Raw genomic sequence first — 17977 nt, 5'->3', positions numbered from 1 at the left:
CATAAACCATAAAGATTTGACTACATTAAATTTTTGAACTTCTGCTTATGAAAAGAAATAATAATAAAATAAAGATAAGCCACAAACAGAAATAGAGTTAAAAGAATCACTATGGATGAATTTCACAGTCAATTACTAAGAAACAAACAAAACCCAAGCTGCATGAAAGTACATGAAGATTCCATTCGTGTAAAGTTAAAAAAACATGAAGAATAAATGCCATTTTTATGAGAACAAAGATTTATAACTGAAACTATTAAGAAAGGCAAGAGCTTGAAAAACACAAATTTCAGGGCAGTATTTATCTCTGGTGGGGGGATGAATGATTCACTGGGAGAGAGGTATAAGATGATAAATAAGGCTCTATTTAACAAATGACTATTGGTACACTGACTATGTGTATTCATTCACACACACAATGTTTCCAAATAATTTAAAATTTTAAAGGCAGCAAAGACTCAAAGGACAGATGTGATAATGGCATCCTTAATCCTGGTATTTAAATCAACAGTTGGGGTATCTGCTCAAATAAACAAATATAAGAGCACATTTATAAGTGTTAAAGCTACTATAGTATAAAAGCAAGATTGTCGGTTACTATTAAGTCATTATGCCAACTTAATCTTACAAAGATCCATTCTGAAAATCTATCAAAGTCCATCTCTGGGCTCTCCCCCCTCATCTACCTGATACCCATTTTTTTCCAGCTCGTTAAGGCTATAGCAAGTATACTGCGCAGGTGTGTTTGTGTGTATAATATGTGTGCGCACAACTTTAGAGAGGCCACACCTAAGTGAAGTCCCTGACAAACCAAGGTTGGGCTTTAGAAGGTGTGTCAGTGGGCACATACTTTCCATTTCGATACTGCCTTAGTGTTCCCTAGTACTCCATCCTGGAAATGCTGACCCTCAGTGAGAACGATCAATTAAAACTTCATTAGGCTCACTTAAATGTCCATTAGCTGAGGATGTCCTTTTTTAGGTCACTTACTTCATAAACTAGTTAACCAAAAGCTGCTCTATGGGACATTCATACAAAATAGTATTTTTAAAAACACAAATTAAATAGCACAAGAGCAAGCTCCCCCCAAAAGAAAGATAACAAGCAGAGCTGATCACCATTTGGCTCTCCTACTGGGAAGCAGGACCCAAGTAGACCCTGTCTCTACCTTCAGAAGCAACGCCTAGGATAGTGTCAGTGCCTGAGAGAGAAAACACAAATGTTTCCTGTCAAGGTAAGAATTGTCTGTGCCTTGGGGTGCCTGGGGGGCTCAGGCATCTGCCTTCGGCTCAGGTCATGACCCCAGCGTCCTGGGATCGAGCCCCACATGGGGCTCCCTGCTTAGCGGGGAGCCTGCTTCTCCCTCTCCTTCTGCTGCTCCCCCTGCTTGTGCTCTCTCGCGCTCTCTCTCAAATAAATAAATAAATAAATATCACGCTTTAAAAGTCATAAATGCCCCCTTATCAATAAGGAATACAAAGATACAAAATCTAGGGTGTAAAATAAGAATTTACTTCCAAAGTGTAAGCAGCCCCGTAAGGCAGCACATGCTAATAAGCACCGAAGAAGTAGGTCGGGCCGCCGGGCCTTCTGAGCCGCAATAAAGTCTGGGATGACCAGAAAAGGCTTAATAAAAAAGAGGTAGGATTACACTTGACTTCTGTCGCACATACTTGTTGTTTTTGCCTGCCCAGCATGCAGCCCTTTAGTCTCAACAACAGTGGCTGTATTTTTCTTTCGGGCCCTATCCAACAGCCACCCTCCACGTAAGAGGTTCAGGTAAGGTGCACCACACCCCACATCTGCCTACAGGAAGAGGCACTCGATCCAGCCTGGGCCAATCGGAGGCAGTCGCTGTGGCTTGTGCCCGGACAGGCGCCTGCCCCGGTCGGAGCCCACAGCAGTCATCCCCGAGGCTTGCCGCAACCACTGGGAAAGAGCTGTGTCCTTGCGTAGGCCTTGCTAAGCTGGTGCAACGTAAGCCTGCTGCATTGGTGGGCCCCCTGGCCACCACACAAAGACAGCCCCCCAGGAAGAAAGCAGAGCGATGAAAGCAGAAAGATTCATTACTGAATTATGAGAGGACTAGATCCAGCTCTTCCCATTATCTGTTTCTGCATGACAAATCACCCTGAAGTGTATTAGTTTACAACAGCTCCCATTCATTTGCCGGGGATTTTGCAATCTGAGCGGGCCTCCAAGGGGCGTGGCTTTTCTCTGCTCCCCATGACGCTGCCTGGGGCTGGAGAATGCAGGATGGCTTCACTCATGGGGGGCATGGGGGGGCTGGAATGCCGGGCTCTGGCAATTCTCTGTATTTTTTTAATAAAATATTTTTATATTTTTATAGTCTCGTGTTTCCAGGGTTCCCCTCTCTCCATCAGGGTAGCTGAACTTCACAGGGGGCCTGGCTTCCAAGAGAGCCAAAACTAAAGCTGGCAAGCCTCCTAAGGCCCAGCCTGGAACTGGCAGGTATCACTTCCGTCAAACTGTATTGGTCAAAATGAGTCAAAAGTCCAGCCCCACAGGTGCCTGGATGGCTCAATTGGTTAAGTGTCTGAGTATTGGTTTCAGCTGAGGTCATGATCTCGGGGTAGTGAGATAGAGCCCTGCATCAGGCTCTATCGAGCTGGGCACGAAGCCTGCTTAAGATTCTCTCTCTCCCTCTCCCTAGCCACCCCCCCCACCTTGCCAATCTCTCTCTCATAAAAAAAAAATAAAAAGTCCAGCCAGCTCAGAGAGGAGAAATTGTACCCATCTCTAGATCGAAGGAGTGGTGTGCACATACAGATATGAGAGAAACTGCTCGTTACCATCACACCAGACATAGCTAGACCCCCTTTCCAGTTATATGAAAAAATGCTTTGCTTTTTTTGCTTAGGCCAGTTTCAAGAATCCTGACTAACACAGCATTCAATGCTGGCTATGAGTAGAAAGAAGACAAACAGAAGGGTGGCATTTCAAGAGAAGGCAACAAGTGTGGATAGCCTGAACAGAGGCGAGTGAGCAGAGGACTCCAGGGAGGGCGCAGCGTTTCGTCAGGTCACTAGCTGGACAGCCTTCCTTGGTCAGTCCATGCCAGATGACCTTGTGGACTATTAATCTTAGTCTATATTTCTCATTTTAAAACAAAAGCTATAATATCTTATCATGCTATGTGAATATTTTATGTGATAATTTATATGTGCACACCCCAACCACTAGATTACAGGTTACCAGAAGAAAAGGAGTATGCCTCTTAGGTAAGTGTGTATTTTCCTGATGGTCCCTAACACAGTATCATGTATTCAATACATACTTGCTGGATGATGGATGAACTCAACATTCATTAAAGATCTACTTATTTTCCAAGCACTGGGGGTTAAAAAATGAGTAAGACACAGCAAAAGGTAGCTTCTGCCCTCAAGGGGTTGGAATGAATAATGTATAAGAATGAAATTTGCTGAATAATGAGTATTACCAATTTTCAGATACTGACTAGTTACTGAAGTTTGTGAATTCTCCAATGACTTACTGAGTGCTGATGGTGTGAAAGGCTCTGTCTGTTCTTGGTGCTGGGAATATAAAAATGAGTAAGACATGGTCCAATCCCGAATCCATCTAGACAGGGAGACAGAGAGTAAAAAAAAAAAAAAAAAAAAAAAAAAGTTGCTATAGATGTAAAGACAGCTATGTCCCTGGTTCAGCAGTAGGGCAAAGCCGGGCCATGGCTCCTGACGAATCTCACCTCCTTAGGTGTTATAGGCTTATCACATCATTACAGCAGGGAGAAGGAAACAGACATAAAACAAGTCTGACTTTAAAAAGGGATAAAAATGTAAGCCTCTCACAAAGTAAAGGAATATGTATTTCCTTTCATATTCTATTTTGATTTAATAGTACAGGAAAGTGTTCCCTCTGGGAGAAACATACAGTAAGCTTTTTTCTTTTTTTCCCTGACGATTTAAGGACAGAGAGACAAGAAAAGAATAAATCAGTATTTAAAAATTTATACAACTAGCGTGAGGTGAATGCATGCTGATCATATATATATAAACATAAATACACATATGTGTGTGTGTGTGTGTGTGTGTGTGCGTATGTTTATTTTGAGGATCAGAAGCTTCCAGGCCTGATGCATTTCCAACTGGAAATGACCACTTTTTTCGTTTTTTAAAAGATTTTATCTTTAAGTAATCTCTACACCCAACGTGGGGCTTGAACTCATAACCCCGAGATCAAGAGTCACGTGCTCCACCAATTGAGCCAGCCAGGCACCCCTGGAAATGACCACTCTTAACATTTATATTTAATTTTTAACATAGCATGTTCTATATGACTATAAGAAAACAATCACTGTCATTTATTTAGCATTAGCAACCATCTGGCAGAGAAGCCCAAAACTTCTAAGATTTTCATAAAAAAAACCCAGGAAAGCAGAAAGATTCAACTCAAGCTCTACAGGCTGGTGAATTTGCCTTCTTATTTTCCCTTGTTCAGCGAATGCAACAATTTCATGCTAGTGATTTCTCAAAAGCAATGAATCTTAAAGAAGATTCTACAGGGAGGCTTCAACTGTTCTGGAAATTGGTCTCTGACATTGTCTTCCCTATAGAATTGAAGCTACACATAAAGAAGTCCAAAAAATGCATTTTACCTCATCAAAATAAAAAACTTTTGCTTTGTTTTTCTTTTTAAGAGGATGAAAAGACAAGACATAAATGGGGAGAAAATATTTGCAAAACCATATAGCCAACAAATTAGTTGGATTAGTATCTAGAATACAAAAGAACTCTCAAAACTCAACAATAAAAAAAAATAAACAATCCAACCAAAAATGGACCAAAGACATGAAAAGACATTTCACCAAAGAAGATATACAGATGGCAAACAAACACATGAAAAGTTGTTCAATGTCATCAGCCATCAGGGAAATGCAAACAAAAACTACCCCTATACACCTATCAGAATGGTTAAAATACAGTGATAGCACTAAATGCTGGCAAGGACACAGAAAAAGTCAATACTTCATACGCTGGCAGGAATGTAAAATGGTACAGCCTCTATGGAAAACAGTCTGGCATTCTCCTACAAAACTAAGCATGCAGGGGCGCCTGGCTGCCTCAGTTGGAAGAGCATGAGACTCTTGATCTCTGGGTTGTGAGTCCAAGCCCTATGCTGGATGCAGAGATTACTAAAAACAAACAAACAAAAAGAAATGAAACAAACAAAAAAGCTAAACATGCAAATACTATATGACTCAGAAACTATACTCTTAGGCATTTATCTTAGAGCAAAAAAAAAAAAAAAACACAAATGTTGACATAAAAATCTATACACAAATATTCATATTAGCTTTCTTCATAAAAGCCCAAAACTGGAAACACCTCCACTCTTTTTCAGCAGGTGAACAGTTAAGACTGTGTGGGGCATTCTTTCTATGGACTATGGCTCAACAGTAAAAAAGGAACAAGCTACCGCTAGACAATGACTTGGGTGAGTATCAAGGGAGTTATGTTAAGTGAAAAAGCCAGTCCCCAAAGGCTACATACTGTATGATTTCATTTAGATAGCATTCTTGAAATGACCAAATCATAGAAATGTTGAAGAAATTGGTGGTTGCCAAGAATGGGAAATTAGGTGGAGAGGGGAGGGTACTACAGGAAGGGGTGTTGGTGGCTATAAAAGAGTGACACCAGGGGGGCGCCTGGGTGGCTTAGTCGATTGGGTGTCCAGATCTTGATTTAGGCCCCGGTCATGATCTCAGGGTCCTGGGATAGAGCCCTGCATGAGGCTCTGCACACAGCTGGGAGTCTGCTTGAGATTCTCTCCCTCTCCCTTTGCTCCTCCCCCCGCTTGCGCGCCTATGCTCTCTCTAAAATCAATCAATCTTTAAAAAATAAAATTAGGGGCGCCTGGGTGGCTCAGTCATTAAGCGTGTCTTCGGCTCAGGTCATGATCCCAGGGTGCTGGGTTTGAGCCCGGCATTAGGCTCCCTGCTCGGGGGTGGCGGGGAGCCTGCTTCTCCCTCTCCCACTCCCCCTGCTTGTGTTCCTTCTCTTGCTCTGTCTCTGTCAAATAAATAAATAAAATCTTTAAAAATAAATAAATTAATTAATTAAATTAAATTTAAAAAATCTATTTTCAATTTAGGTAGAATTGTAACTTTCACAGGAAAAACTTGGGGTTCTGGAAGGAGGAACAAGTAAGAGGAGGTAGTATAGGGATTTTTTACTCTGGAGATATCACCTACAGAACAGAGTTCTTCTAGGTTCGGGCCCCTTATTACATCACAGGAGGGGACCACCTGTAGAAACTGAAGGGCAAAGGAGAGACTGCAGGTGGTGCTCATTGATGCGACCACTGACATCAGTATCTGGCCACAACATATAGTGTGTCAGAAGCTCAAGTCAACTATGAAGAAGTTGAGGGCCAAGGACAGTGTCCTTTATCCTTGGCCACCACTACACTGGCACAAAGCAGTGATTCTATAAGGGTTTTTGTTGAATAAATGACTGACAATTCAGTCCTGATTTGGCTGGAAGAATATATTACAAGTTCGCAGATTTGGTTCAGGTTCATTACATATTGAGTTGTTTACTAAAAATGTACATTGTAAGTGGAGTAGAGAATTCCACAAATCTGGGTGCTTTGTTCTGTTGTGGGGTTCCCATATTGGTCTGAGTCTTCATTTTTGATCATGTATACACAGATTATAACATGAAGGCTTTGTAATTTCTAACCTCTGGACCCTACCATTCACTAGGAAAGGATTTCACCGTCTGATGACTGCATAAGACTCTTGGCTGTCTGTCACTGCATTTTTTTCCAGAAGTCCATAACAATGACAGAAATTGCCTTACTTTGCATGAGGCACACAGTGTTCCATTCAGTTAAGTCATTTCCTGGAGTTGTGATGCTGAGAGTTCCCTACTTCACTTGACCTCAGGGGAAGTGGCTCTCTGGAGATCTCTACTCCATTCTATGCATGGCCAGCCCAGGAGAATTTTTTAATTAAGCACATACTGATTCTGAAGGATGAGCTAGCTACACCTCAGGAACACACTGTCCGTGAATTCACTTTGTGTTTTATCAGTTCACTTTGCAAGCTAAGGATGGTGGGAGGTGAAACTGCCAGAGAAATCTGATGGGATGTCTAAAAACAGCCCGAGTCACAGTTCTATCAAAAAGGGAAGCTGCTTGCTGAAGCCTTCCGTGGCCACTCCGGTCCACACTCACTTCTCCCTCCTTTCAATATTGACAGTATCTGCTGCTTGTATGGCTCACATGAATGCTTACGTATGAACGACCCTGCACTGTTACAGGGAGGCGCCATGGCATGCGGGAGACTGCCGGCCTGGATTCCGATCTCGGTGCCACCACCTACCAGCCTTGGTTGTCTCCCTCATAAGCTGAGGACGATTGGAAGCCCCCTCACGCGACTACTGAGGATTAAAGGAGGTCGTCGTCTAAAGCACTTCCAAACAGGAGCTCGATAAATGTCTACAGAAAACAAAACGAAACCTAAAATCTGGCTTCGTGTGTTATCTTTTTCTCCTTACCACTAAGACGTCAAGGATTTATGCTGTTATTCTTGGAAAAGACTGCTTTCCAATTCCACACCTCATTAATCACAAATTTTGGTCATAGAACTAGGAAGAAAGTGGAAGCCTCTGGCTAAGTTCTGGGCCCTGACTTTGGCCCTTTCCCTCTGGCTTCTGCAGCTGCTGTTGCTACCACCTGGAAAGGCAAACCAGCAGGACCTAAAAGGCAAACTTCCTCCCTTTACACTAATCTTCAGTTCCCTTCATTCCCAAGGCAAGTGTTCCCACAGTTTCTTTTTACCTGTAAGCTGTGACCAAATAATTCTACTCTAGAAATCTACCCTAAAGAGGGGGGCGCCTGGGTGGTTCAGCTGGTTAAGGTTCGGAACCTTGATTTTGGTTCTGGTCATGATCTCAGGGTCTGGGGTGGAGCCCCACGTGGAGCTCTGTGCTCAGCGGGGAGTCTGCTTGGGATTCTCTCTCTCTCTTCCTCTGCCCCTCCCCCTGCTCTCTCTCTCAAATAAATAATCTTAAAAAATAAAGAAATCTACCCTAAAGAAATAATACAGGAAAAATTTTATAGACAAAGATTGTCCATCACAGTGTTTTATCATTCTGAAAAGTGTGAAACAATCTAAAGGATTGTTTATGAAACAACTGTTCATGCAAATTAAGGGGCTGATTATATAAATTATGAGACATACAAAAAATACTATCCATATATTGCAAATTATACTTAGAATTTATAATCATATGGGGAAATGTTTATGCAATGATATTATACCAAAAAAAAAAAGCAGAATGACAAAAATTAAGAAGTATTGCAACACTCAGCGCTGGCAATAATCTGGAGTAAGCAGGAATTCTCACACATTGGAAGCAAGAACATAAACAGGTACAACCCCTTGGAAGCACAATTTGGCATTATCTCCCAAAGTTGAAGCTATGCATGCCCTATGGCCCAGCCACTCCACTCTTCAGTATATACCCTAGAGGACACAAGTCTCCAGAACAAGGATGTTCGTAGTGGTAACAGTCCCCATCTGGAAACAATTCAATTGTCATCAACAGCAGAGTGGATAAATAAATTGTAGTACAGTTATTTCCCAATTAACATTAGTAGTCTGTTGCTGAAAATCAATTGTTCTGCATAAAAATGCTAACCAGAGCCCTTTTCCCATTATCTTAATTTGTTTTACAAGGTAGGGTTTTTCTCTTACAGAGGAAGGCAAATCTAATATGACAGGGTCTAACAAAATACCAACTATGATGTAGCACAAATGGTGACACTTCCTACCTCACCCTACCCCACCCCTCAAATGTTCAAGGCAAATGATTAAGAGAAGCCCCAAATATTGTGCTACATAAGAATAAGAAAACGATCTTTCTCCCTACTTTTGTGTCTCCCTATAGCATCTCCACAGCATCCTGTACACAGTCAGCAAGTGATAACAGCTATTATTTATTTAGCCTACTCTATCCGTACCAGGAACTTGGAATACATCAACTCCGAGTGACTGCCAACCCCCTTCCCCGCCCCGGCTTCTATGCTGATAGGTGCGATTATTTCCCCATTTTACTGAGCAGCAATCAGAACCTCTGAATAGATAACATGATTTGACCAAGGGTATCCAGCTGCCATATGGCAAAAGGAGAGTCCAAATTCCAGGCTTACCTGACTCCAAAATTCATTTACTAGGTGTGTATCCTTGGATGATTTATTTGACCTTCCCAGGCTTCAGTTTCCTCCCCTACAGAATGGGATAATTTCGTTTGTTAAACAAAAACTGTGTCTTAACCAAGGGCCTATGTTGGCACTACTGAGGATACGAATGGGAAAGAACTTCACTGCGTCTGGAAACCCCAGTTCCATGTCTCCTCACGTAACATTTAACGGATATGAATTTGACTTGCCCCCACCCCCTGCTCAACCCTTCCCTGCTTCTCCCAAACAGCTGAATGAACATCCAGCATTCCTGATAACCCCATGAAGATGATCCCTATATTCTAAGCCTTTTGTTTCCTGTTCTTTCCCTGAAGAAAGGAAACAAACAGGGCTTTTGAAATTCAAAATGACATTATTATGACTTTATCCCCCATCTGAAGGCTCCTTGTCTTTTTTTTTTTTATCATTTCCAGATTTTCAGTTTTGCATTTCAAGTTTCACAAAATGAGAAATCAATTCTTATATCATTTTGGAAGTGAAGGTTATCTTTCTTACAAGTATTTAGAAGTATTCGCCATCCTAGCTGACAGTTTCGAAAGGTATTGTTCTATTATTTCTCATTGCTTCATCCCAGATCAGCTATGGCTGATACACTCCCAGTTAATATTTCTGACATTCCATTGATTTTTTCCTTCCATTAGACAGAATGTCTTTCACAAAAGGAGAAAAGTGCCATACCAGGGACAAGATTTGAAGTGTCTGATATAATCTCATGATGTACACAGAGTACCCAACAGGTAGGCACACCTGTTCACACATGTGAGCTTGCCCTTAACACACATATATACAGGAATTATCACAAGTTACCAGCAATGCAACAGGTAGATTTTTCAAAATATTAGCAGGCTTTGGTCATTTGGAGTTAAAAACAACAATATTCCTTTAAACTGCTAAAAGGGACAAGTGGAGGTAATAAGCTGAAAAACAAATAAAAGATCTGAAAAGAGACTAAATAGCTTATAAAGCTCAATTTTGAGTTTCCGCTCCACCAAGAGGCAGAAAATCCATAAATTTCACTGTAGCCTCCCAACACTTCTAACTTGCAAAACTATTCTCTAGACAGCGCTCTGCTGAGCGATGAGGCTCTTCCCATTCTTGATTACTTCCATCTGATCCTTTTGCAAACGAAATTGCATTTAAAAAAATTTTTTTTTTAAGATTTTATTTGACAGTGAGAGAGAGAAAGAGAGAGCACAAGCAGGGGGAGCTGCAGGCAGAGGGAGAGGGAGGAGCAGACTCCCCGCCAAGCAAGGAGCCCAATGCGGGGCTCGATCCCAGGAACCTGGGATCATGATCTGAGCCGAAGGCAGAAGCTGCACCAACTGAACCACTCAGGAGCCCCTGAAATTGCATTTTCTTCAATCCAAAAATATCAGAATATTTTAGATGTCATCAATTAGAATACAAATTATGAATTAGAATATGTATTACTCATAAAACCCCAGCCTAGAAACACCTATTTTAATGACTGCAACTTTAGGGGCACTTAGCTGGCTCAGTCAGTGGAATATGTGACTCTTGATCTCAGCTTGTGAATTCAAGCCTTACAGTGGCTATGGAGATTACTTAAAAATAAAAATCTTAAAAAAAAAATGACTGCACTTTAAATATGTTCCCTCATTTATTTTTTTTTTAACATTTATTTATTTGAGAGAGAGAGAGAGAAAGAGAACGGGGAGAGAGGGGAGGGAGAGAATCCCAAGCAGACTCCCCGCTGAACACAGAGCCCGATATGGAGCTCAATCCCATGACCCTGACTGAGATCATGATCTAAGCTGAAATCACAAGTCAGATGCTTAACCTGACTGAGCCACCCAGGCACCCCTATTTTCCCTCATTTAGATAACAAGACTAATTATGTAATAAGTGACTCTCTAAAGCTGCACTATCCCGTACAGAAGACACTAGCCACATATGGCCAATGAGCACTTGAAATGTACCTACTAGGAATGAGGAACTGATTTTTTTTTAAGTAGGCTTTGCACCCAGCATGGGGCTTGAACTCAGAACCCTAAGATCAACAGTCACGTGTTCTACTGAGCCAGCCAGGCGCCCGTGACAGTCTAATTTATATTAAATAGTGTATTTGTCTCCCAAACTCCTTCCTCCCTACTAGACTGTGATCTTTTTAAAATAGAAGACAACCTTGCTCATTTTAAAAATCCATCAAAGCCCAACACAGTTCTTGCAATGGAAATCCTTCCATAAATATCTGAGGTTTGAATATAGTGTACACAAGCGTTTTTTTTTTTAAATTCATTGTTCTATAAAAGAAAGCCTAAAACTAATATTGAGGTATTCCATGCTGAAGGAGGGAAAGATGCAGTATTGACCAGATATCAATTTTCCCTAAATCAATTGATAAATGAAACAGAACCCAATCAGAAAGGGTTTTTCCTACACTTGACAAGCTTATTTTCAAATTCAGCAGAAGAAAACATATAACTTTGGAGGGAAATCTGGTAAGTGAGGGCAAGCCAGGCAAGTTCTCTTTTCCAGATACCAACACATTTTCCAAGTAGTAGTCATCTAGTGAGCATGACTAAGAACAGGCATGTAGACCAATGAGTAGAAAGCTCAAAAGTAGACCCATGCACATTTGGAAGCATGATCTGTGATAGAGGCAGTGTTATCAATCACTGGGGAAAGGAGAAAAGGGTAGTTCACGTGGAAAAAAGTAAAACTGCAGTAGCTCCCTATCTCACACCAAAATGAAAAATTCAGGTGCAATTCACCTCTGAAAATTGTCATAGTTTCTGTTATTGATGATTCAGTGAGAATTCCAGGTGCACTATGCAATACATGAATGACACATTTCTATCCAGTAGAAATAAAAAGAAACAGAAATTTTAAGAATTTAAAGATGCCCACATGACAGGATATATAAAACACATTTTTTTTCTTCTATGGTATACTGAATCAAGCCCAAAGTCACTGGGGCTTTATGAAGGCCAGAATTTTAGAACCGAGGTGGAGGCCAGTAAATCCATGAAGAGACTCAGTTACTGTACAAAGGACTTCTAAAGACTTCTTTGAAGCTAACTCCATAAAGATGAAACCCAAATCCATCTGAACAGTAACAGTGCCCTCATGCTATCAAACAGCACGTGTCAACTCACCTCCACCTGGTTGTCGTTAACGGAGGCCAAGCTGGGTTCTGTCCTCACTTACCTAGACGTGAGCCAGTTACTGGCAAGGTAAGCCTGCACATCAGACATTCAGAGCGTCAGCACGTAGACAGCTAGCTCTCTCTGAACGTACGGGGTTTGCTTGCCCTTCTGCAGTCCTGAGCCGGGGTTCAAATTTCTCCCCTGACTTCCAGGAAGGCCACAGACCCAAAACTGGGCTTTGATAGATTTTTCAAACGTGTTCCCTGTCGTGTGTGTTCCAGATGGTCTCCAGAGTGAGTTTATTTCCTGCTTGGGCTCTGTGTCACCGTCTTCTAGATCCCGTACCTTGGATTTTCCTGTTTGATCCTGTGGCCATCTCAACCCACAGATGTAGTGAAGCCGGGACTATGTGGATGATCTGCTCCACAGCGGCCATCACGAACTATCCACAGATTGGAGGGCTGCAATCCCGGAGGCCGGACATGCAGGATGAAGGTGCCGGCGGGGCTGGTCTCCTCTGAGGCCTCCCTCCTTGCTTTGCTGATGGCCACCCCTCTCCGTAGGAACGGCCCTGGGTCTCCTGTGCTCAAACTGCCTCTTCTTAGGAGGACACCAGCCAGACTGGATGAGACCCAGCCTAATGGCCTCATTTTAACTTAATCACATCCTTAAAGACCCCATCTCCAAATATGGACACAGTGGAGGTGCAGCTTCGACATGTGAATTTTAGAGGAACACGTTTCAGCCCATAGGCCATGGATGTGATGATGACTTTGACAAACGCATGCAAGCAGCCGTGCTGTGGGGTGAGGAGCTGTAGCAGCTGGGGAGTGAAGCAAAGGGATCTCTAAACTCACAGAGAAACTCCACATTCCCGGGAAAATGAAACCCTGATTTCTCTTGCTGAGAATGGCTCCTGTTGATTAGGTACTCTCTTAAACTCCTAATTTCACGTAGAGAGACGGTTACCTAAAGAATTTCACCCAAAGAGATCACTAGAGGGGTAATGATCCATTAAATGTCTTTAACAGCTCCTGCAAAACATCCAGTCTTTTCTCCTCCGAAGTAGCTACAGCTCTCAATGTGCCATCCCTCTGTGCAAAACGTATGTGCAGGGCCTCGTGGTAAATGGACAGAAAGTGAGAGCGTGGGGAGAGGAACAGAACCGATGGGAGGAAAGAGAAATCCACGAGTAGGGATTTTAAGGCAAGAAGTGCAGTAAGAAAAACAGACACACTATTAAAAGTAAGAACAAGCTGCAGTGGTTCTCTGAGTGAAATGCAAGGACACGACTGAAAAAAAGGTAACGGGAAGGAAAAAGAAACATCAAGTTTTTATCAGACTCAGTGATTCATTTTTGAAATGAGATAAAATCTGCTGAAGAGGGCTCTGGATGCCAGAAGGCATGGAGTTATCGGGGTGAGGGGGGTAATGCCACATCAGCTTGGCAGCAAGAGAAAGTTCTGCCCCTGCCGGGTCAAATGAGAAGTGGGGTTTTCAGGTCAAATAAACAGTATCCTGAAGCCGTGAACCTGAGATTAGCAAAGGACTCTACCATCCCAGATTCTAGTGTTAAAAAAGTCTGTACAACGCCTAAATAAATAAATCTAACGAACTGTGGCCAAAGATGGGATTTTATAATTACATATTGATTTATATTGGTTTTCTTGGTCTACTGCAGAGTATGGAATCTCTCCAGGATTACCTCCCTGCCAATTTCTAGGTAGCTTACAGCAATTTCAAATTACCTCCGAATATACATTTTCAACAGATGGGATTATTAAATGCTTAGTGCAAACAATGATCCATAGATGAGTTACCACCCACCAGTACGCAAAGCAGATCTTCTCTCTGTTCCACTCTCATTCCAATAAATATTTACATCCTTCCATTTACTCATTTCAAGACTGCAGAAGATGGAATATCACTGCTCTTTTGAGATGAATGTAAAAAATTGTCTGTGCTTTCTGGATTTTTCAATTAACTTGCTCGCAGAAGAATTTATTTTTAGCATAAAGAATACAGTTCATGGTCTGTAGATATTTTCACTTACATATCATACTTTTTTTAAATTAATTTATTTATTTGAGAGGGAGAGAGCATGAGTGGGGGGAGAGGCAGAGGGAGAGAATCTTTCAAGCAGACTCCACGCCGAGCTCAAGCCTGACACCGGGCTTGATCCCAAGACCCTTAGATCATGACCTGAGCCAAAACCGAGAGTTGGACACTTAACTGACTTAACCCAGGCGCCCCAACAGTCTTACTTCTAACCATGGTGCCCATATTTTTTTTCAAGTAGGAACCATTTTTTAAAAAAGCATTTATACTTTTAAAGCCCAGAACTGTAGAATTTTTCAGAACCTTCAAGAGTGTATAGTCCAGCCTTCTTTTTTATATGAGGAAACTGAGGCACAGATATGTTAAATAGCTTGCTAATCAGTGGGAGGGCCAGAGGAAGAGGTGGGAGAAGAGGGAGGAGAGAGACCCCACAGTTACTGTGGGCATCTGTTGGGGAGCCAGGTCCCCAAAGCCTCCCCATCACAGTCCTAGGACAGTGGTGCTGAGACCCACAGGGTGGGTCAATGTCACTCGGAACAATGGATTTAAACCCAAATCTGCCTGATACCACACACCAGCTCTTTCCCATTTCCCTATGCTTTCAAAGAAAATACGTAGAACCAAGTTATATTATATTATTAAGTTCAGAGCTGATATTTATAATGGCATTATACAAAATTGGATTTAATAGCTTCTCAAAACCTTGGGTATATATCCTACTATTCATCTCTACATTATTAGTGGTTTCTATTTGGCAATGTAATTGACATTTACTTAAGAAACTATGTATTCAAACATATTTAAGGGGAAATCAAGTTAAATTCTGGCTGTTTGACCTTAATAAATCAGGGATGAAAAATTCCTCAATCTTCTCAGTGCTTTTATTTTGAATGCAATTATTTGAATAAAAATGCAATGCAATAGGGGTACCTGGCTGGCTCAGTCAGTAGAACATGGACTTTTGATCTCAGGGTCATGAGTTCAAGCCCCCCACTGGGAACTTATCTTGGGGTTGTGAGTTTGAGCCCCATGTTGGGTGTAGAGATTACTTAGAAATAAAAAATATGAAGGAAGGGAGGAGGGAGGGAGGGAGGGAGGGAAAGAATCCCTTTTTGGCACACAGAATAAATAATTCATATTTATTTGATACAGTTTAACTACTTATCCACAACTAAACTTGCTGCTGAACACCAATAAACCAGAGGGCTAATGAAACCTGATACTTCATACCTATTGCCTCAAAGTTCTATAAACACAAAGGTCATCCTTAAATGCTCCCCAAATGGTAAATGCGAACTGCATGAGCAATTAGAATGTGACCTATGACCACTGCCATGAAAACAGCTCATAGGGCATGTACTATTACTAACTGTAGGAGTCCCGTGGCATATTAGTTTTCGACAGAGCAGCAAGTAACATTCATTGTCAGACCTTTTGTGTCCTGCTCATATGTAATGAATGAGGTTAGAATCTCAGCTGTTTTTCCTTAATATTACTCCATTTTCTTCTGGATCACTTTGCAAATCTAAGTCTGCCCTTACGTCACTCTCAGTAGAATGGAACCTGGAAGGGAATGAGCTGCTTTTGTTTTTTATGTCATCACATCCATAATTAGGCAGTGTTTTTAAAAGAAAACAACCAAAAAGTTCCAGGCAAAATAACCTTATAACCTTGTGCAGTTTTGTAATCCAAAGTGGTATACTGACAGCCCTGGTTATTATTCTGTTTTAATCTCCGATAACCGTCTCTCAGTTGCCAAGAGTATGTTCAGCAAATCAAATCAACTTCCTTCAGTATTTTAAATCTCATTTGTACCCTGGTAGAGACACACATTTCCTGAAGAAAAGGAGCCATGTCTTTAAAAAAGGAAGTTGATAAGCTTGAGATAAGTCTTTTCAAAAGAGAAAAAAACTTTTGGCAGGACTTGAGTGCATCCTACACCAGTGGAAAGTGGAAACCTGTCTCTTATTTAATGCACATTACTATACAAATTATAGAACATACTGGTACCCCAGCAACCAACCTCACAGAATGTATTCGCAGCTCCAAATAGCAACCTCACTCGAGGTGGGGAAGAAGGTGAGGGGCGAAAGTAACTTAATTTTGGATGTGGGAGTTTGTGAAGATTCTTTCTATCTTCACTATCACTGACTTCCCTCAACCCTCAACTCAGGGAGAGCACATCGTGAATATTCATTCAAGTCTATATTGTAAAGTACCCCATTCTACGGATTTAGCACATGAACACATTAGTTTATGAAGCAGGACCAAGTAAAACGAAGGCCATAAAAAAGCTGATAAAATAGTCACACAATTACCTCAGCTTTTCTGCTTGCTCAGTTCACCATCGCCCCGCAAAAAAAATTATTTCCGTTTTTTTAAGAGGTGTGGTTCCTACAACTACTGTACCTCTCTCCTGTTAATAAAATGGATCCACTGAATGAGTGGCGACTCAGTTTCAATCCTCACTTGGAAAACATTTTGTTTTATGAAATACCCTAAGACTTACAGCAAAACCCAAGCAAACCAGTCAGTTGATATTTACTGAGGGCCCACCGTACGTCAGGCTCTGGCCAGGTGGTGCGGGGACAGCAGCTGATTGACACTACCGATGGAACGCGGCCGGATGGAGCAAAGCACTGGTCAGGGAAGACAGACACTAACCAAGTGAAGGGCTCTGAGGAACAAACACAGGGTGAATGTGACAGAGACACCTAACCAGATCTGCAGGTTGGGAAGGATTCCCTGATAAAAAGACTGTTTGTTAAGTTGAAGCCTAAAGGAAGAACCGTTGTTTTGTTTTGTTTTGTTTTTTAAGATTTTATTTATTTATTTGATAGAGAGTGTGTGTGTAAGTATGTGGCAGGCAGGACGCAGAGGGAGAAGCAGACTCCCCGCTCAACTTGGGGCTCAATCCCGGACCCTGGGATCGTGACCTGAGCTGAAAGCAGATGCTTAACCGACTGAGCCACCCAGGTGCCCCTGGAAGGACAGTTTTTAAGTGGGTGCAGAAGGAACAGAGAAAGACAGCTGAGGGGAGAGTGGTGTGCAGATCTTCTTGGACCTACGAAGGGGTTATGTCCTGACAAACCCGTTGTGACTTAGAAATATCGTGAAGTCAAAAACGCTCTCAATACACATACCCTACAGAACATCAGAGCTTAGCCTCGCCTACGTTGACCGTGCTCAAACACGTACATTCGCCTACAGCTGGGCAAGATCTCACACAAAGCCTATTTTATAAGCAAGAGTTGAATATCTCATGTAATGTATGGAATACTGTACTGAAAGTGAGACACAGAAGCGTTGCAAACGTATCGGCTCGAGACTGTGCGGCTGAGTGGGAACTGAGGCTGCTCCCACTGCCCAGCATCACCAGAGTGTCATACTGCATATTACTAGCCAAGGAAACAATCAAATGCAAGATTTGAAGTATGGTTTCTACTGAATGCATACTGTTTTCACATCATTTGTAAAGTCACAAAATCGTGAGTCAAACCATCGTTAAGTTGGGGACAGTCTATCTACTTGAGAAATGGAGATCTAGCCTAGTGTGGCTG

At 41.9% G+C, this 17977-nt stretch overlaps 1 protein-coding gene across 9 annotated transcripts in view; it reads right to left on the bottom strand.

Annotated features, from left to right (window-relative positions):
• Nucleotides 1-17977, bottom strand: part of TMCC3 (transmembrane and coiled-coil domain family 3) — a 295326-nt gene that overhangs the window by 75975 nt on the left and 201374 nt on the right. Inside the window, exon 1 of one of the 9 annotated variants that reach the window (XM_027593436.2) lies at nt 7279-7303. The exons of the other annotated variants lie outside the window; for them this stretch is intronic. The gene's annotated coding sequence lies outside the window, so the exon portion shown is untranslated. Of the gene's footprint in view, nt 1-7278; nt 7304-17977 lie in introns of those variants that run through there. 9 annotated transcript variants of the gene reach the window in all.

Source organism: Zalophus californianus, chromosome 9 (genome assembly GCF_009762305.2).
Source record: "Zalophus californianus isolate mZalCal1 chromosome 9, mZalCal1.pri.v2, whole genome shotgun sequence".
Classification (NCBI taxonomy): domain Eukaryota; kingdom Metazoa; phylum Chordata; class Mammalia; order Carnivora; family Otariidae; genus Zalophus; species Zalophus californianus.
The sequence above is the reverse complement of the archived record's forward strand: the minus strand, read 5'-3'. Positions and strand labels throughout refer to the sequence as shown.